Source organism: Lissotriton helveticus, chromosome 12, assembly GCF_964261635.1.
Source record: "Lissotriton helveticus chromosome 12, aLisHel1.1, whole genome shotgun sequence".
In the NCBI taxonomy this organism is placed as follows: Eukaryota; Metazoa; Chordata; class Amphibia; order Caudata; family Salamandridae; genus Lissotriton; species Lissotriton helveticus.
In genome coordinates this window covers 654321928-654344017 of record NC_136073.1, presented here as the reverse complement: position 1 = coordinate 654344017, position 22090 = coordinate 654321928, and the positions used below count along the sequence as shown (strand labels likewise).

Genomic DNA, 22090 nt, shown 5'->3' with positions numbered 1-22090 from the left:
TTTACGACCTTTCCTTTGCTTTCCAACTGTTTTCATTTGTTTGCTCCGAGCCACAAAATTGATATTTTCATTTTTCTTAGCCATCTTTCAATGTTCAAATAGTTTATTTCAAAAGAAAAATGTTAAACTGGGGGAAAGCCACTGTGTAATTTAGAGGTGAATGGAACTCAGAGGACCAAGAACATAGTTTAAAAGTAGAGCTATACTAAATGTGATGTTTACACATTCAATATGAAACCATTTAGAAGTCTGTTGCTAAACACAAATACAAACAAAAAAATATATTTCTCTCAGTGTAATAACATTTAAAAGTTATATTTGAAAATAATGAGCTCTGCACTACTTTGCGTCGGGAGAGTGGGGCGTTGAAGGAGGTGAGGGTGTTACATGGGTGTTCCCATGCAACCAACTATGGGTTTAGATGCAAAGCCCAATCTATTATCAACAGTAGATAGAGTTTGTGGCAAAAAATAACAACTCTTGAGGTTTGCATTACCTTGGAGAAATGCTTTTATTTCTCCAAACCTTTCTGACTTTGCATGCATGCTGCACTGTACAGGATACATCCAAAGGCGGAAAACTTTTTAAGTTTCCCTAGGTGTAGTATCTTGTACTATATGGGTACTCTTTCCCCACAAAGCCTTATTTTACAGGTAAGTATAAACCCTTTATATAAAAGAGTTTATATTCACCTGTCAAATACTTACATTTATGTTGTAACAACATACATGATAAATGCACGTGCATGGTAAAAATGTTACCTTATTAACACAAAACCCCTAATCCATACCCACCTTAAACCCTAAAAATACCTCTGCCACCCAATAATTCTTTTCTACCATAAACCTTACAAATACTCTTACCACCGAAAAACCCATACGCACCATAAACCCTAAAAATGCCCGTCCAATCCAAAAACCCTTACCCACCCTAAACCCTAAAAATACCCTGGTTACCCAAAACTCTATACCCACCCTAAACCATAAAAATACCCTTGCACCTTAAAACTCATTGGCTCTCTGAACAATAAAATACCTTTGCACCCAACAAACACACCCACCCAAACCCTAAAAATCCTTACCCACCCTAAAAATACCATTGCCACCCAAAACTCCATGCCCACCCTAAACACTAAAAATACCTGTTTCACCCAAAAAACCTTACCCAACCTGAAGCATAAAAACACTCTTGCCACCCAAATCCCTACACCATAAAAATACCCTCGCCACCCAAACCCCATGCCCATCCTAAAATATCCCATGTCACACAAAAACTCTTTCCCAACCTAAAGCCTAAAAATACCACTGCCACCCAAATACCCTTACCCACCCTAAAAATACCCTTGCCACCCAAAAATCCTTACTCACCCTACCCCATAAAACTACCCTGGCCACAAAAAAAACCATACCCACCATACACCTCAAAAATACATTTGCCACCTAAAAGCACATATGCACCCTAAATCCTAAAAATACCCTCGCCACCCAAAAACCCACACCCACCCTAACCCTAAAAATTCCCTTGCCACCCAAAATAAATAGCCACTCTAAACCCTAAACATATCCTTGCCACCAAAAACCCATACACCCAAAAACTCTAAAAATACCATGGGCTCCCAAAAAACAAACCCTAAAAATATCCTGGCCAGCTAATAACCCATATCCACTTTAAAAGCTAAAAATACCCTTGCCACCCAAAAACCAACATCCACCATAAACCCTAAAAATACTCTTGCCGCCAAAAAAACCCTACCCACCCTAAACCCTGAAAACATCCTTGCCACCCATAACCCACAATCATCTTAAACCAGTGGTCTTCAAACTTTTTGATTCCACGCCCCCCCCCCCAGTGTAGAAAAGCAATTTGCCGCCCCCCCTTAAAAATATTTCACAATTATTCTATTTAACTGGCAATGTTTAAATATGTCTAGAGTTATTTAAACATTGCTGCTAAGTTCTGTCACTGTTTTAAAAATGCAAAAAAATACATGCTTTCCAAACATACTATTCTGGTGAGGCAGGCCTTGCTAATGTGCAAAGGATCCACAGTGTGGCTATTCGAAATGGTAGGGTGGGTCTTGGAGAAAATGTGAAGTCCCTTCCCTTTTGACACCTTCTCCCAGCCAGGATTTAAATTACAAAGGATGTTAATGATGGCCCATTACAGACGTGCTGCTGCTATTTTAGGCTGAAAACAAAGCATAATGTTTCTTCTGGCCAGAGCCTGGCACCCCCCCTGGGATCACTTGAGGCCCCCCTAGGGGGGCCCGCCCCCCAGTTTGAAGACCTCTGCCTTAAACCCTAAAAAAACCCTTGCCATGAAAAAACCCACAATCACCTTAAATCCTAAAAAAAAAACTTGCTAGGAACAAACCCACACCCACCCTAAAACCTAAAAATACCCTGGCTACCCAAAAACCCATACCTACACTTAAAGCTAAAAATACCCTTGCCATGCAAAAACACCTACCCACCCAAAACCCTGGAAATAACCATGCCATCCAAAAACCCAATACCCACACTAAACCATAAAAATGCCCTTGCCACCCAAAAATCCATACTCTCACTAAAAGCTAAAAATTCCCAAGCCACCCAAAAATCCACACCCACCATAAACCCTAAAAATTCCCTTGCCACCCAAAAACCTTCACCAACCCTAAACCCAAGAAATACCTTTGTCACCCAAAACCCATGTCCAACCTAAACCATAAGATGCTCTTCCCACCCAAAAACCCATGTCCCCCCAAAATACCCTTGCCACCCAAAAGCCCATTCCTGCATTAAAAGCAAAACATATCCATGCCACCCAAAAACCCATACCCACCCTAAACCCTAAAAATACCCTTTCTACCCAAAACCAAATAATTTTATCTATCCCTAAACCCTGAAAATACCCTTGCCACCCAAAAACCCACACCCACCCTAAACTCTAAAAATACCTTTGCCACCCAAAAATCCTTATCCACCATAAACCCTAAAGATTCCCTGGTCACCCAAAAACCCATACCCACTTAAACACTAAAAATACCCTTGCCACCTAAAAACCTATACTCGCCCTAAACCCTAAAAATACCTTTGCCACCCAAAAACCCATGCGCACCCTTAACCTGAAAAATATTCTTGCCACCCAAAAAACCTTTATCCATCACAAACCCTAAAAATACCCATGCCACCCAAAAATCCTTACACACCCAAACATACCTTTGTCACCAAAGCGCGTACCCACTCCAAACCCTAAAAATACCCTTCCCACCCAAAAACCTATATCCACCCTAAACCCTAAAAATACCCTAGCCAACTAAAAAGACATACCTACACTAAAAGCTAAAAAATACCCTTGCCACCCAAAAACCCACACCCACTCCAAAAATACCGTTGCCACCCATAAAACACATACCCACCCTAGAGAGGTAACCCTGTTAGGGGTTGCTTGGCCCGTCAAACGGCCACCATCTTGGAGCGGGTGATGCTCTAGTTGTTGTACCTTCATTCTCGGACCGCGCACATAAAACTTGCCATTTCAAGGGCGCGCCGCTGGCGCGCCTAAGGCTAGCCCGTCTGCGCCTGTCCGCGCCAGGACGCTGCCAGTCGCAAGGGAGGCTGCCTCTCTGGCGCTGTCTAATATGTCCCCATATACTTACCTGAAGCATGTGCTCCTGGAGATTGGTAAACGCACGGGACACCCTAGTTGCAGGGAGCACTTATTTCTGAGTCAAGATCCACCTTTCAGTAAGTGTCCTGGCTGCACGGGGCTTCAAGCCCCCACTCACGTAGCCGCCCTCGATATTCCTTACAGCTTTTCAGGCCTTAGAGGTCATAACAACAATGCCCCCGGGGAGAAGTTAGTGGGAAAGAGCAGGAAACCATGTAATTTGCAAGGTCTTTATCTTAATGCTCGATCTATCCCTTAACATGCAGCAGAAATTTGGCATCTTTTAGATTCCCTTAAACCGGATATGTTTCCTTATCGAAACCTGGCTGCACCAGTTTGCCACCCCCTCCTTGGCGATTGCCTTTCCGGAAGACTACAGAATCTCTAGACTGGATAGTGTAGAGATGAAGGTTGGTGGGTTAGCCATTGCGATACGGCTACCTTTGAGCATTAAGCTCTTGGACTCTTTTGTCTCCCCCAGCCTGGAGCTGTTGGCATTTAAACTGGAGAGAGAGCAGGGCCCTAGTTGGGTCGGAGCGGTGGTTTAGCATCTCTTAGGAGGCAATAAAAAAGATTTTTGTATCTCTCTGATGGAATCCTTGGCACCTCTCTCTTTGCATTCTCATAATACTCTATCAATAGGAGATTTTAACCATCACTTTGATATTACCTCTGATCCAGACTCCATCGGGCTCATTGAAGCTCTGGAATCTCCAGGCCTTTTACCCAAAGTATTTATCTCCCCTCACATAGCGGGGCACATACTTGATAACATCTTCTCCAATACTCAGGATATAGTAGTGGACCTCCCCATAGCCCTGACATGGACAGACCACTCGGCGCTGAAATTTGTGTTAAATTCATCGAAGGACTTAACCAAACCCCTAGCTGCCCAAGCTTGGCAGAGACCATGGAGGAAGGTGACCCTATCCTCTTTTTTCCTGGCATTTACAGCCCCGGGCCTTCAGAATTGCGTGGACAGTGATTTGGCACTGGAACTACTAGAGGGTTCTCTGATCAAAGCTCTGGATAAGATTTCCCCTAGTAAAGTCAGTAAGACCTGGGTAAAATCAGCTCCAGCACGCTGGTACAATGATAGCCTTAAGAAAGAAAAAGCAGGTTGCAGGAAATGGGAAAGGAAATGGAGAAAATAGAAACAGGAAGCAGACAAACTAACATACAAAACGGCCCTTAGACAATATATTAGGAACTGTAACAATGCTAGAAGATCACATCTGAGGTCCAGAATTAATGTAGCCAAGAATTCTTCTAAAGAATTGTTTAAAATCCTGAAAGACTTCACTAACCCAAGAGTGAATAACTCCTCTATCCCTCGGACGCAACAATTCTGTGTTGATCTGGCCAATCACTTCAAGCTAAAGATTGATAAAATCTATAGCTCTTTCAACATACAGATGGAACCCAGTGTGGATTCATATAAGCATGATGATCCCACTTCTTGCTTCTTAGAAACATTTGAGGCCATCATGATGGACAATATCCACTCATTTTTGGCTCATCAGAAAATCTGGTTCCTCACTTGATGTGGCTCTCCCTTTCATTATCACAACTCTGGCCTCAGCTCGTGCGGCCCCTATTGCTGAATTATGTAATCATTCTTTAATTACAGCCACCTTCCTGCAGAAATGGGAGCAGGCACAAATCAGACATATATTAAAAAAAGCTATGGCCTATCCATTGGATCTTTAAAATTACCGGCCAATTTCTCTTCTCCCTCTGCTTTCAAAAGTCATGGAAGTCGCAGTAAATAAGCAGCTAGCTCAGTACCTAGAAGTGAATAATCTGCTTGACTCTTCTCAGTCAGGCTTTCGGGCCTCACATAGTACTGAGTCTGCACTAACAGAAGTCACTGATACGATCAAGCTGGCCCTGGATAAGGGAATTCCGACTATGCTGATTCTTTTGGATCTGTCGGCCGCATTCAACACCATCTCTCATCGAATCCTGGTGGATAGACTACGAGAGTGTGGTATCAGAGGAATGGCACTTAGATGGTTTGAAAGCTTCCTTGCCAACAGATCGCAGCAAGTCCAACTTGAGTCGTTCACCTCTCAGACTGTGGTTGTGGACAAAGGGGTACCACAGGGCTCCATTCTAAGACCCACACTATTCAACATTTATATATCTTATCTGGCTCCCAATATAAGATCTTGCGGGTTTGACACCGTTTTGTAAGCAGATGATACTCAGTTCATCATTACCATCAACACTGACATTGAACATGACAAATCAGAGCTAGTGTAGTTAGTTCTTAATTAACTTCTGCAATCTTCCTTAGTATCCTTAGTAATTTAACGGGGAAAATCACAAGCCCACAAGTTCCAATGCAAGTCACTCTACATGTTTATCATACATCAGTAAATGATTTACAAGGAGGCCTTAGAAACTGTATCACACTTATTATATTAGTGGGATCTTGTTTATGTGATGCAACGATCATGGGATAAAGACCTCCTATTTACCAGACAGTGAATGAATTCACATATACCATTGCAACAGGATGATCAGCACACACTCTATTTTTAGACACAAATTAAGTTACATAAATCATTATTCTCATTGCAGTCAAATGCAAGAAATTTCATGGAGACATGTAATCAAATTTTCGATAATCCTTTATTCTTTTCATATTTTTCACCGTGTAGCCAACGCGTTCCGTCACTTCATGGGACTTCTTCAGGGCTCAGTCACGTGATAATTTCTTATAACGACGTATTGTCTCTGATGTTTAGGGAAATAAAATTCTTGCCCTGCTTAAATTAATTGATGACTAACAGTTCCAGAGCTTCCAAATGGAATATTTCTTTCTTGTTCCAGTATTTCAGGCCAGTGTTAGCTACCGCATCTGTCAAGTGCGTTAAAGAAAACCAACCGTCCCCATTCGAGGGGGACGGTTGGTCTCCTTTACCACGCTATCAGATGCGGTGGCCAACACTGGCTTGTAATATTGGAACAAGAAAGAAATATTCTATTTGGAAGCTTTCTGGCCTGCACAACCAGAGGAAAAGGCGCTCTCACGGATGAGATCCTAACCCACCCTGAGGTGGCATGCTTCATCACAGTGTTCCTCCTCACACCACAACGTCAGTTGTGGGGTGGGCTAAAGCTCTTAAAACAGGAGGAGCTCTTGGATGTTTTGACATACCCTTCAACAAGGTTTGGGGGCATTCATAAAGATCTAAATCAAAATCACTCTGTTGTAAAGTGCAACAGTATAATAACATGGAAAAATTAAAACACTGGTATAGAAGGTGGTCACCGGAGAGTAATTGGAATCCACCTCATTACTACCCTCTGTGGTCAGGTCTTTTACCTTCTCTCAAGCTTACTCCTGGCAAGTAACTTAGGGCTGTGGCAGCTCTAGGCACCTGCATGGCTACCACTTTGACATGGGGAATAAATACACAAGACATTGTGTAACTCAAGTAAAGGTGAATTTATTTCAGTATAAGCATACGCAGTCACTGGGCCAGTGTATTTAGGACATTGGACTTCAAACTATTTTGCCTCAAAAATTAGGGTTTCATTCACCATTACTGACTTCTTATCTTGTTTGCTTTTTAGTTTACATCCAGTTTTAGTTTGTGTATTTTTGTTTAATAAAAGCAACAAAAAATCAAAGTTGAATACTACCAAGAGTGGAAGCTCTCTTAGTGGAATTTGGTTCATACTCTGGATATCTTGCCAACTCCTTTAAGACAAAAGTGATGTGCTGGAACATCAACAACTGGGTTGGCAGATTGAGTAAGGAATTTAGATACTTTGGGGTTATTATAGGTAAAGATCTATATGATATACCTCGGATTAATTTAAAGAAGGTGTCTAAGGAAGCAGATCATCTTTTTACAAGATGGAAAAACTTACCCCATACCATCTATGGCAGGGTTAATCTAGTAAAGATCGTCATTTTACCAAAGCTGACATATTTGTTCAGTACCATCACCCTTGATTTTCCCAGCAAGGACATCAGCAAAATTCAAGGCAAAATTGGCAGTTTCATTTGGTCCAATAAGAGTGCCAGACTCTCCTGGAAGAAGTTAAGACGTAAGCTCCTGAAGGGAGGTCTTGCTCTCCCGGATTTAGCTTGGTACTCTTTTGCTTTTCAATTTAAAAATATCCGGATGCTGCTCACTATAACCAAGGAAACTAATTGGGGGAAGATACTGAGAGAAATGGCCACATTTGAGGGCGTGGGAGAAGGTTTTTTATATAAGTTTGGGGCACCAAGGTTTTGTAAAAGGGCTTATCTGAAAATTTTAAAAGTAGCTCTTAAAGTGTGGTATAAGGTTAGAAGTAGATGGGGGGATTGGTAACTATTCTGAATTTGCTCCTATTTGGGATTCCCCGGGACACCTTCATGCCTGGAGGATAGTTTAGAGTTGCCTATTATAAGGGCTGGCATCACGATATGGTCAGATCTTGTATCCTCAGATGGAGTCCTCCCTTGGGAAGTATTAAGATCAAAAATAGGAAGCTCTTTTTCTAAATTTAAATATTTCCAGTTGGCCTGCCGGTGTACAGCAGAAAATGAGTCTATTGGTGGCAATTGGGAAATTGAGTTTCTGCTTCAGAATTCTAACGCTAAAAAAAAGGAGGTCGCGTATTGGTACAAGAAACTCCTGGATGCCGACAATACAGATCTTCCTCCACAGTATGCAGCTTGGAATCAGTCAGCCTTGGACTCTATGGCTGCAGTTCTGTATGAATCATCTCTGCAAACCTTATATAAGTTTTGTTAAACCGGCATCCGTAAAAAAGAACCATTTTTGTGTCATTAATAGATTATACTATACCCCCATGAAAATAGCTAGATTTGTCCCTCTCGCTACCTCTAAATGCCCAAGATGTGACTTTCCCACTGCCGATGATATACATATATTTTTTGAGTGCTCTAAGCTAAGCGGGTTTTGGCAGAATGTGGAGCGTGCTCTTGGTGCCATTCTTAAAGTTAAGATCACTTTGAATCTTCCTATAGTAATTTTTGGTATGGATTTTGAATTGATGAAATTGCTGCGGGCAACTCAAAGAGGACTGTTATTACATATAATCCTTATCACCCAAAGGGAGCTATGTAAACTTTGGAAAGATCCACGGCCCCCACTTTATAATAACTGGTTGAAAGCTTCATTTGGTTTAGCCTGTCTGGACCAGGGGCATTTAAGTGATGATAACTTTAACATCTGGTCACAGTTTTTATAATGGGGCAGTGAGTTGATACTGGTTGAATGCTCCTCGGTCCTCTAATTACACCAAGCTTTCCACGAAGAAGCTGGCCTTGTTTTTTTTGTTTGAATGTTTTTATTATTAATAACATTAACATTATTGCATTGTACAATACAAGGATTCATGGATGCATCAATTAAATACAGCAGCAATCGGTCTGGTGCATGTACCACTCGTTATACATGTTGTTTAGGTCTGGGCAATTGAAGAATGCAGTAAGACATGCATATCTGATATTTTTGCCATGGCATCCGTATACAACAACAGTTCAGCACCATAGCCAGTGGCACCGCATACATCCCATGAGCTAAATGGACTGAAGTGAAACATACCGCACTGTAACCATATAGTGTAGGCACTGAACAAAGTCTATATTAGTCAAGAGGCGTGGCTCCAGCCAGATGGTGTTGGCCGTGCGCTATTAACATGTAATGTTTCGAGTAATTGATACACCAGGGCATATGCAGTGCGGAACATTGAGTGTGCTCCCCAGTGTCAGGGCTTAGCTTTCCCAGTGGATCATCCCTGCTCATGGGATCGTGCTAACTGTTTCTTGACCAAATAATACACTCCCGCTTCAGGGAACTCTGAAGTGTCCGTGTAATGTCATCCGCTTTGGCGGTCTCTACATGTTGCCCAGGGAGGAATATTAACTGATGCAACTATCAACATCCCCATCTGGGAATGTTTGATCCAAACCAAACTCAAGAAAATAAGAATCAAACAAAATGACAATCAAAAAAAGGTCTGGGGGCAATTGCGTGTGCGTGTGGGGTGCGTGTTTTGCCGGTCGCTGCAGTAACAGTACAATGTGAGCGTGGGCTGCTGCCTCGGGGGGGTGGGCGGAAGGGGGAGGGAGAGAGGGAGTAGAAGTTTTGGTAATGCAGTGGCTTCCATTGTCGCGTGTCTGTCACCATGGGACCATGTTAAAGCGCTATCCGCTGCTGCCGGTAGGGCGCGGGTGTGGGGGCGCCGACTGGGTGGGTTCCTGTGTCAAGGCTATCCCGGGGGGCCGGGGAGTGAAGAAAGGTGCATGTCTAAGTAATGCCTCTCTGTATACACACCTGGTGAAAGGCGGCAAGGATATTGTCCCAAGTCTGGGCTATGGGGTATTTACGAAGGCTTGCAGTCTCCTCTCTATGCAAAGCGACGCTTTCTGCTTTTGCCCAGTTATCAAATGAAGTGCGCCAGTGTATGGCCTGTGGGGGTTCTCCATTTTTCCAGCGTTTGGTAATGAGCCTTTTGGCAGTTATGAGACCAAGATCCCAGAATCTCGCTGGGACTTTCGATAGCTTCGTCTTTTTGTATAGACCCAATAGACAAGCTTCCCATGTGTGTGGCAATCCACCTCCCACCCCTGACGCCAGTGCGGTTGAGACCTCCATCCAGTAACTTTGCAAAGAAGGGCAGGCCCATAACATATGCAAGAAATCCGCATCTAGCAATCGACATCTAGGACAGGACGCCGTTGTCAGCCCCAAATAGCGGTTTATCTTGTCAGGGGAAAGGTATGCCCGATGTATAACATAAAATTAGATGATTTTAAATCGGGAATTGCGCGGGATATCTATTGTTCCGGCTAGTGCCTTGCCCCATTATTTATCGGTCCAGTCCCGCCCCCTGTCTCTGGCCCACTTATCCCGCAAGCGCTGGGAGAAGTATTGTGTATGCATGTGTAAGGCCTGTGCTAGCCAGTGTACTAAGTGAGACCCGTTCCCCATCACGTGCAGGTATTCTATCAGTAAATGAGGTGGTGGTTCCACCGCAAGGTCACCCCAAGCTTCTGTGAGTATGCGCGTTAGCGTTGCGTACCTAAGGAACTGGCCTGCCGGAATCCCCGCGTCAGTAACTAACGACTCGAACGAGAGCAGCGAGCCATCCTCGTACAGGGCGCCCACTGTGTCTAGATCCGCCTGCAGCCAGCTGTTTAGCGCCGCTTCCGTGAGTGTCCCATCACCCCAGGGTGTCCCCAACAATGGCAGATTTGGTGCATACGGCTTGATGCTGTTCGTGAGTTTTAAGCTGCGTGTATAACATTTTCGCGCCACTGCTAAGTGTATCTGTGCTGGGCATCGGGTCTTGGAGAGGGGATGAAAAAGTTCATGTATTTGAGCGGTAGTTAAAACTGTTGCATCTGTGGCTGTATCAGCCAAATTTTTCCCGCTCAGCCAGTAGGCCACCAACTGCAGCTGTGCAGCTAAATAATATAGTTCATGGTTCGGTACAGCTAGACCGCCAGTTTTCAGCGATGCGTATAGGGTGTGTAGCGCTACCCTGGGCCGCCCCTTGTTCCAAATCAATCATCTGCATAGTGTTTCTAGCTCACGAAATATGCGAACAGGGACATAAACTGGCATGTTGGCGTAAAAGTACAGTAATCTTGGCAATACCACCATTTTCGTTAGGGTGATACGAGCCGGGACGTTTAGCGGGAGAGAGCTCCAGAATGTCACCTGTGCAGTGAGTGAAGAGATTTCTCGCACCAGGTTCCCCTCCAACACATCAGCCGGGTCTCGGTAGATATACAACCCTAGATATCTAAACGTGGTGGGACACCACAGAAGCTGTTCTCCCATAACGGCAATATCACACTCCTGTGTTGCAGTATTAAAGGGATAAACGCCCGATTTGGTCCAGTTGACCCGGAGTCCCGACATTTCGCTGAATTCACGGAAAATGTCAGTGAGTGCCTGTGGGAAGCTAGTCAAGTCACAGATATAAAGCAATAGGTCATCCGCATATAGTGACACTGCATGCATCCCATCCGCCAGCTGTATTCCCCAGTCCTCGCCTGAAGCCCGCAGTCGAATCGCCAATGGTTCCATCATGAGGGCGAATATAAGAGGGGAGAGGGGACACCCCTGTCTAGTGCCTCTACGTACCCTGATTTGGTCAGAGATAAGCCTGCCTGTCCTGACACGTACCACTGGTCTTTGATACAGGACCTCCACCAATTGCAGAAAGCCTTCACCCAAGTCGCATTTACTTAGCACCGGCAGCAGGTAAGGCCACTCTACTGAGTCAAACGCTTTTTCCAGGTCCAGCACTAGACATCCCGAGTTGGGCCATCGATGCAGGGCCAGGCTTTGCACTCGAAACAGTCGTCTGATGTTATGGGATGTACTGCGCGCGGGCACGAAACCGTTTTGGTCAACGTGAACAAGGGCGGGCACCAACGGTGCCAACCTCTGTGCCAGCGTAGAAGCCAGGAGTTTATAGTCAGTGTTGAGAAGTGCTAGGGGACGGTACGACCCCAGTTTGGCCCCGTCCCTGCCTGGTTTCAACAATGATATGAGATTCGCCTAATTTAGTGTGGGAGGAAGGGCAGAGTCTTGAATAGGCGCCGCGAACATGCGCAATAGTTCCGGGATCAATATGATAGAATAGGCCTTATAGAACTCCGCGGGTAGTCCGTCAGGTCCCGGGGACTTGCCATTTGACAGAGAAAATATGGCCTATCTGAGCTCTTCCTATGTCAGGGGAGCTCCAAGGTCATCTCGTTGCGCATTGGTAACAACCGGCAAGGGCAGGGTGGATAGATATGTCGAGATCTGTTCAGCAGTAACCTGTATGCGAGAGCGGTAGAGGTCCTCATAGTGTGTTGTGAAGGCATTGTGTATTGCTTGTTGTGTGTATACTATGGTGTTCTGGGCTGTTGTTAGTGACATCACTGGTGCAGTTTGGATTTCTCGCCTGATCTGCCAAGACAGCAGCTTGCCTGGTTTATCCCCAGAAGCATGCGTGCGCGCTGAATGTGCTGCGTAATTTAAATGTTTCAGCCTGTCTAATAACTCCGCACGCCGTTCTCTGCTTGCCAGCAAGTTCGTATCGTCGCCCTCAATCGCCTCACATTCTCCATCTAGTAGTGTGACCTCAGCTCGAGCAAGTTCGTCTTCAACCTGTCTGCGCATCCCTGCCTGTGTTCCCAGACAATGGCCCCTAACTACCACCTTGAAAGCGTCCCATTCCAGCTGTGGAGAGGAGGCGGTGTCCGAATTCTCCTCAAAATATTGCAGGAGACGGGTTTCAAGCGCTCCCCTGAACGGACCGTCCAGGAGAAGATCTGGTTGCAGGCGCCAGGTTGGCACCGGCGGGTGTGGGCGTACCCAGGGGAAATCTAAAGTTTGGGATTTATGATCAGAGTGGGTGCGTCCTAGCTAGCAGGAATCAACCACTTGGGGGAGCAGATCGCTGGTCAGCATGTATCTATCTAACCTAACGTGGAGTGTGTGTGCACCAGAGTAATATGAATATGTCTTCGTATGGGGGTTGCGTACTCTCCAAGTATCGTGCAAGTCCCATTGTGCAGCTCAATCTCTGAATATTCTCGCAGCACCGCTCACCGGTGCGTTAGCCAAGGGGGGGAACGAGCGATCCATAGCAACATCCAGTACACAGTTATAATCACCCCCCAACAGAAGTGGCATTCCGAGCCATGGCGCTAGTACTGCCGACAGCCGCTCAAAAAACGGGGAAGTTCAGTGTTAGGGGCGTAAAGGGAGGTCAATACTACTGGTTGACCATCCAGGGATCCCTGCAGTATTACATATCTACTATCTGTGTCTATCATGCAATGGGCAAGTGCAAAGGGCACTCCAGGCCGTACCCAAATCAGTGCACCCCTCGCATAAGCTGAATAGCCAGTAGCGTAGATCTGTCCCGTCCATTTGCGGCGGATTGCCAACGCCTCCGCAGTGGTCAGATGGGTCTGCTGTAACAGTGCTATTTGGATGCGCTGTCTTTTAAGATAGGAGTAAACCTGGTAACGGCGTGATGGGGTGTGCATTCCACGCACGTTCCAGGTGCAGAATTTAACCATAGTCATAATTGTCCCTCAATCCCTGCATGACCATTACCCACTCGCCTCCATTACCCCACAGCAGCGCAAAGTCACTCAAACAAGCGGGGTCCCTCAGGGATCTTCCCTGAGCCCGACGCTTTTTAATGCATATATGGCCCCTCTTGAAGACGTGGTGACACCATTTGACATAAAAATGGTAAGCTACGCTGATGACACCCAACTGGTCGTCTCCTTATCCCAACTAGTCGACCACCCAGAGAACCTGGCCAACTGTCTCACACAAATCCACAGCTGGATGAGTGATTCATCATTAAAATTAAATGGGTCTAAGACGGAAGTGATGCTCCTGGGAAAACAATGGGCGACCATCCCCCCAACAGTCTGGCCGGACGTGTACGGAGAAATCCCTTCTCCGAAGCGTGAAATCAAAACCCTTGGAGTGTGGCTAGAACCTGAGCTCACCATGAAGACGCAAGCGGCCAAAACTGCGGGTACCTGTTTTGGGCTCATGCGTACTACCCGTAAGATTCTCCCCTTATTACCACCTGCTTCCAGGAAACTCCTTATCCAGGGACTAGTATTGTCCCGTCTGGATTATAGCAATATGGTCTACCTCGGAGCCCCAGAGGCCACATTGACGAAACTGCAGCGGACACAGAACGCTGCGGCACGTCTGCTCATGAACCTTCCCTCGAGAGTGTCAGCAAAACCAGCCCTCAAGGCCCTGCACTGGCTCCCTGTGCGCCAAAGGGTGGAATTCAAAGCCATGTGCACGACACACAAACTAATCAACGGATCTGGCCCTGCGATCCTCAGCAGCTTGGTCACCCCCTACAAAGCATCCAGATCTCTCCGTTCGGAGAATGAGCACTTAGCCAACATCCCCAAATTCAAAAGGACACGCACAGGAGGACAACGATTCTCGGTTCAAGCGGCCATGGGATGGAACTCCCTCCCACGCACCCTCAGACTGGAATCCAGTTACCTGGTTTTTCGCAAAAAACTGAAAACGCACCTATTCCCGAAATAAATGTCCCTCCTTCCTTCCCTTCCCTCAATGGATATCAGCCTTTTTACAGCGCGGGGATGCCCTTGGGTCACCAGGCGCTATACAAATCGCTAAATAAATAAATAAATAAATAAACAGGCATGACAATCTGCAGTGGATCTCCACACGCACCCATTACGCAATAAGAATAGGGAAACAAAATACATAAAAACAAATGATCCTGAAAACATTAGGAGCAACAGTGTAATACCAAAAGGTCGACAGCAGAACATGTTATCGTCCAAATGCTCTAGAGAGCGTAAAGAGGAAAAAAAAAACTTGAGTTCAGGGGGAGGTCGCTGAGCACCCGGCTCCGAAGAGAAGAGCCAAGCACATGTGCGGGTAGAGGGTGTCTTCCCCACAGGCGTTATGGCCCCTCGTACTGGTTCCGGCTGGTACTTACTATGTCTTTGGAGCGCTCATCAGTCCGGCCCCCGGGTCCCCCCACAGGGGCAGAGCAGTCCCGGCAGTGCACCAATGGGGTGAGACGGAGACAAAAAAGGAAAAACCCTCTTATCATGCGGCATAAAGGTTTTTTTTAGGCCTAGCAGGTGGGGGCAAACTGTATAGATAGACATTAATGAATAACGTCTGCTGTTTGAGGCGTGACATCAGGTAGGTCCGGACGATGCCTGCGAGTTCGACAGTCCATATATACGTTCATCATCACTGGGGAGGTCACATGGACTAGTCTCCAGGAGCGGGTCTTCCTCCTGCGAACCGCTGATCTCCGCCACCATCCGCAGAGCCTCCTGTTTTTCGCTGCGAATGAGTTTGGTCGGAGGGCCTATTTCTGCCTCCAATCGAGTTCTTCCTGAGGGCGAGAGCCTCCGCTTGCGGCGACGTTGGGGACCTCTGTTACGTCGCGCAGTTGACCCGGTGGCCGTAGCGCCGGGCTCCACATCTGTTCCCGAGTCTAACCAGGCTTCCACCGCCTCCGGGGTGTCAAAAAAATGGGTTTTGTCGTGGGCGACCACACGCAGTTGCGCTGGGAAAAGTAAAGAGTATTTCAGTGCCAAGTCGCGGAGTCGCTGTTTCACCTGCAGGAAGGAGTGTCGTTGGCGTTGAACCTGTATTGTGTAATCAGGAAAGAGCATTATCTTCGCATTTTCAACCCTGATCTCGGACAGCTTCCTTGTCTCTCGCAGCACTGTATCGCGGTCCCGGTAATTCAATATTCGGATGAGCATGGGCCTTGGGTTGGAGCCCTCTGGGGCGGCCTTGCTGGCACTCTATGAGCTCGCTCGACCACAAAGTGTGGAGAAAGGGAACCCTCGAGAAGGAGGTCCATGAGCCACTTCTCCATTCGGATTTCTGGTTCTCTGCCCTCCCATCTTTCCGGCAGTCCTACGATACGGACGTTATTTCTTTACGCCCTCCCTTCCGCATCCTCAGTGTGGTCTTCGAGGAACTCTACACGGTTGAGGAGGTCCTGTACATGTTTGTCCGTTTGTGCTACTTTGGGTGTGACATCTGCCACGGTGGCCTCAAGGGCCGTTGTGCGTTCAGACAGTTTCTTATGATCCGCTCGGAGGTGCGTGAGGTCAATGGCTACGCTATCAATCTTCTTCTCCAGTGACGTTCGGGTGAGTTGTAGGGATTCCTCCAGGCGCTCCATAGCCGCCAGCGTAGTGTCCAGCTTGGAGGCGGTTTGATCCTGGTCCGCCTGTTTCGCCATCCGTCCCTTCACTAGTGCGCCTCCAGCACCAGCCCTCGTCTTAGGCCCTCCAGACATGGGCAATGTGATACAGGTCAATGTGCAATTGCCCCCAAGGAAGGTTTTCCGTGGCGTAGGGAATATTCCGGTGTCAGTTGCCACAGGCGAGCGCTGTCTGAAAAGGGTGAGACTGTGCTGCTACACCCTCCAGGCGCCCCGGCAATCGCTCTGACCGGCAGGGGGGAAGCTCACTGACCAGTAGGTACAATGAGACATGCAGTTCACCTCACCTTTACTAGGTTCAAGTCCTCCGGGCGATAGGTGATCCACCGCAAGGGTTGGCCCAGCATGGATGACGGGCAGTACCCCTAGCAGCCAACCTGGTATTCAGATGCCCAGCCGGGATTGGGCTTTCCAGTGTCTATTAGTAATAGGCGCCGGACAGTCATACAGTCATGTAACGGTCTCGGCGACCACCATCAGCTCCCCAGGGCTAGCAATGCTTCCAGCTGCGGGCCGGGCTGGCCCAGGCCCCAATCCGGTCAACGATGACACCTCCTTCACTCCTTAGCCTCAGGGAGGGCGATAGGACTGCGCCTGTTAGTGCTCCGGACTCCAGCTCACGATCAGCAGCGCATATAGTCGGGGCCAGGGGGGTCAAGGGGCGCTTTAATTAAAAATCACGAGTACCTTCTCTCCCCATGGACACTGCCCCACAGCTGCATCCGCTCCTCCGTCCGGGGGGCCCCAGCGTCGCCACCTGTAGGGGGATGTCCCCGTGTGCCAGCCGGACCCGACCGCGGGCCAGGACTCTCCGTCAACAGTGGAGGGAGGGCCAGATGGAACAGGCTCCTTTACGTAGGTCTGCAATGCCACCAGTTCAGCGCCAATTTCGCGAGGCACTGGGCACCCCGCTGTCCATTAGTGCCGGTGATGGTAATGCTCCCTCAGCGTCACCTCCGATAGCCTCCCCGGGTAGGGTCACCAGTTCCTGAAGTTGCGCCGATCTGCGCACCGAGTTATGGCGGCCCACCAAGATGGCCGCTCCGAAAGCAGGGGGACCAGGGAGTCTAACTCGCCCCACAGTAACCCCTCACCGCTGCTCAGGTGCGGGAGGGGGCACAGACGCGTCCCTCTGGGGTCTCGTCGTACCTGGCCGCAGCCGGAGCAGTCTTGCTGTGTCTTCGTCTGGTCCCTCCCCGGCCCGGCCGGGACCAGCCCGTCAAGATGGCCGCCTCCATCCGGCACCTCCAAGGCATCGACCCTCGCCCCAATCGGGCTCCGCCAGCAGGGGGTCTATCTCACCGTCTGGCCGGTCACTGCAGGCAGCAAGAGGAATACAAGCAGGATTTTGATGTCAGCCGGGTCCTGAGGCCACTCGGCGATCTCACCCGGCCCGCCTCACAGCGCCTGGCCTCGGGCTTGCGTAGGTGCAGGTGCCGGCATCGAGGATCCGCAGCAGGGGCCGACTCTTCCCGCCCCCGTAGAAGTAGCCAGGGGCCGCCTCCCAGCTCCAAATTTCACCAGAGTGTGGGGAACAGTTACTCACAGCCTCGCTGTCGACGGGGGCCGCGTGCAGGGAAAATGTTCGGGGAAATTGCCTGTGTGAGGGGAGCTCAGCACGGAGCTCTACCCAGGCACGTCTGCAGCCATTGCGTGCTTAGCCACGCCCCCACGAAGAAGCTGGCCTTGTTAGGCCTAAAGCCAATTCAGGTGCAGAAGTCTGGGGTGCCCAGGTCAGATGGATGGCTTCTTGCTAGTTTTGCAGAAGCTGGATGGGGAGATGAGGACAAAAAAAAATAAAACAAAATGTTGAAGAATGGAGTTGTACTTATTTTCTGTATTCATTCAATTGTTTTTCCTTTCATCATACATTTCAAAATATAAACAACCAAAGGATTGTTTATTCATAATGAATTGCAAATAGGTACTGTTTCTCACGAATTTCCACCATGGCAACAAAATTCAAATAACAAAATCTCATCAACTAGTATTTGATTAAACTTGAAACAGATTGTTCTGCTAACTTTTGATTTAACAGAACAAACCATACATAACACAAATACTCACTGCCATTTTATGTTTCCAGTTCCATACCTTGCCACGATGGAAGAAGGGGATAGAATTAAAAGAATCAGATTCAATAGGCAAAATATCATTGGATTATGTCATCATCTCGAGCCAGATCTTCTGGCTCACATTAAGAATTGCACAACAATAACATCATTAGTCCTAAATCCTGACAGTACTTTGTGACCACAGGATCATTCCAATACACTGTTGCAGGATCTGGGGGAATGGCACAACCAACTTTAAGTGGTATGCTACAAGAGGTTCTTTCTACAATGATGAGACACAGCAACATATTTATACACTAAACACAAAATGAGCATGTTGCCAATTTGAAAGAGGAAGATTATGCTTTTGGTTGGCTATCACGTGTGGTTAGAGCAAATCAAACAGCCTATATTGGCTTGGTGCCACCATTCAACAGAAAACAAGTCCAATGCAATCTTCAAAATGTCCATTCAATCACTGTGCAAATTGTCTCAGTACAAGACATGTACACCCAAAGTCTGTGTGTGTCTTCCACAGGATCAACCCATGTTCCCGTAGTACCTCGCAACAGCAGCAGATAACTGCAAATCTCACAACATTGAAATGTCCAAATAAAGATGACATGGTGAAGGATCCTAAAATAAATCACATTTTATTTACCTTACTTATTAGACACATTACTTTTGAGGACACATTTTCTAAGATAAATCAAAGAGAAACATTTGAAATGGACCCAGAAGTCAATCAATCTGCATTTGTATAGCGCAGCACTATCACCCCTAGGGGTATCTGGACGCTGGAGGTGCAGCGTCTCCATCGAAAACCCAAATATTGAGTTTCTTTCTGAATTTCAAAAGGGAGGGTAATATTTGAAGATAGAGGGGAAAGTCGCTCCAGGTCTTGGCGGTGGTGTAGAAGAAGAAGCAGCCGCCGCTGCAAAGAATGCGGGGTGTGCACCAGGGCTAGTGAGGAGGGGTCCAGGTGTCTTGCAGGTAGATTGAAGTTCAGTCAATGGATGATGTAGGACGGCCCTTGATCGTGTAGGGCTCTGTAGGCGTGCAAGAGGATCTTGAACTGGCATCTCTTCTGGATGTGGAGCCAGTGGAGGATTCTAAGGGGGATGATGTGGATCCGTTCGTGGAGGTCCAGGATGAGTCTGGCTGCAGCATTCTGTATGGTTTGGAGTCTTTTGACGAGTTGGGTGGAGATGCCGGTGTAGAGAGATAGTTGCAGGAGTCGAGGCAGCCGGTGACGAGGGCCTGGGCGACGGATTTTCTGGTGATGACTAGGATCTATCTGAAGATTTTGCAGCGCGTGCAAAGAGTGTGTAAACAGGAGGAGGAAACTGTGTTGACTTGACTTTTCATAGTCAGTTTGCTGTCGAGGATGATGCATTAGTTGAGAGCCCAACAGTAGCAGCAAGGGGGTAAGTTCTAGTGTGAGTTCTTAATGTTAAATAACTACATTTTGTTACAGCAACTCATTTTGTCATCAACATTAAGCTTGACACATGTCAAACGAAGAAGAGTTCTTGAAAGTGTAAGTTTTGCACCAGGTTTATGATGATGTGTTTTGTGGATTACATTTTGGGAAAAGATACCACCTGATGTGTGCTCATAACCAAAGTACTGGTTTAACCAGAAACATGCCTACCTAAACAACAAATATACATCAGGTAGTTTGATGTTATAAGGGACAGTTGTACCAAACAAGCCACTAGTCTTTATTGTGTCAGATGTGATGCTCCTTAACTATGGTGAATGATGTTACATTAGACCTATTTCAGGTGACATAGCATAAAATGCTAATATGATACAGTCGATGTTCTAAATATCACATTGGTAAATTAGTTTTATACACAAACAAGAGTGAGCATGAGAATCAAAATGACTAGTAACATCAGATTAAATGGCTACATTTTTCATTCAAAGCCTATCCCAAAGGTGTTTTATATTGCAGAACACAATTTCATTCATGTTAAAAGTGACAGATTTGCATGCTGTCTTACTCCTTCACAAATGTGCATGTAAGCCAGTCTGTATTTTCAAACATATTTGTGATGGGCATACAATTTATGGTACAACATAGACAGGAATGTGTACACAGGGGTGACTGTGAACCACATGCCCAAAACGATTTTACAATGTCCTTCGTTATATCCAGATGATAAATCATAGATGGAAAAAATGGGATACTGAAGGGACTTTTGCAGATGGAATGTTCCATCACATATGTAGGAGTATTCCATGTGTAAAACTCAAAATCATGCGAATCCCATGACTCATTAAGCAAATATGGAAATGCATCTATGTGTAAGATGTTGCATATTGTGAATTACATTTGAATCTTTGGAGTCAAAATTATATATAAATCAGTGTATGTAATATTTACTGTGATGTTATACCAACTGCCTTTCAGTTTATTCAAATATTGGTATTTGTTGACACACATTGATTCATATTTTACTTTTTGTGAATAAAAAGAATGCAGATGTGTGTGCCTTGTAGGCACACTGTACAATTGGTTTATATCCTTTTTTGTGACATAAATTAATTATTCTAAAGAACAAAGCACAACCATTCAGAAGTGTTAAACAGTTCCTGCAGAAAATAGGAGACAAAACCATACATGATTTAGGAGATATCAAAGGCAATTACAAAACTGTGACCAAATGGTTTCTGAAAATATTATCTACATGCATGAGCTTATGCTAAGGCAGAACCAAAGTCTGGAAGCATTGAAGCAGCTGAAATATAAAACCTTTGAAAATGTTTTGTGAACAAAGTTCATGATAAGTTCTATTTAAACAGATACAATAATCCTATTGTATATGTCATTTCAGCATCATCAGAAGCAGGCAGAGGAGTCATTGGCCATGTAGGAGGGAAGCAGCTGGCCAGTGTGGTTCGGGTGCTGAGACCATCGTCAACAAAGGATCCAGTGGCATGGTGGGTGAGGGGACTGGAATGGAGGCTTCAAGCTCAACGTCATCTTTGGAATCTCCCAAGCATCCAGCCACTATTGGTGGCAGACCCCACAGACACTGTTCAACCTTCATCCGTGTCCACCACCCATAGAACCATCTCCACCCTCCCTCTTGCTTCCCCCTAGTTACCCAAACCTGCCCCTCTAAATGGGGTGGTATCTCCTTTGCTGCAGGAACCTCAGCCCCTGCCCCTGTTCCCCCAGTGGTGCTGAGTGAAGAGGCTATTGACCTCCTGCAAAACATCTCTGTAGGCCTGACTGCACTCCTTTATGCCATCCAGGGGCTTAGTTGTCATATGCAACAAAGGCTAGCAGGCCTGGAAGGCACTCACAGTGCTATGTCTGGCCTCCAGAGGTAACTTCCACGTCTAGCCATCTCACTGACCGCAGCCTCCCAACCATCACAATCTTGTGTACCAACTCACACCTCTTTCTAATTCCCTATTCCCAGCCCTGTCCCAAGCACACAAACCTTTGCCCGCACCCACTCCAACACACAGAAGCAGCACACCTACACATAAACACAAACACACCAAAACACAGGTACACACACAAACAACAGATAGACACCACATCCACCACCACACCCACATGCACCACCACCACCACACCCACATGCACCACCACCACTACCACCATCAGCAAA

General features: G+C 46.6%; 1 protein-coding gene across 1 annotated transcript in view; it reads right to left on the bottom strand.

Annotated features, from left to right (window-relative positions):
- The window catches only part of LOC144798568 (C-signal-like), a 262513-nt gene that overhangs the window by 220127 nt on the left and 20296 nt on the right, over positions 1-22090 (bottom strand). The gene's annotated exons all lie outside the window — the stretch shown is intronic.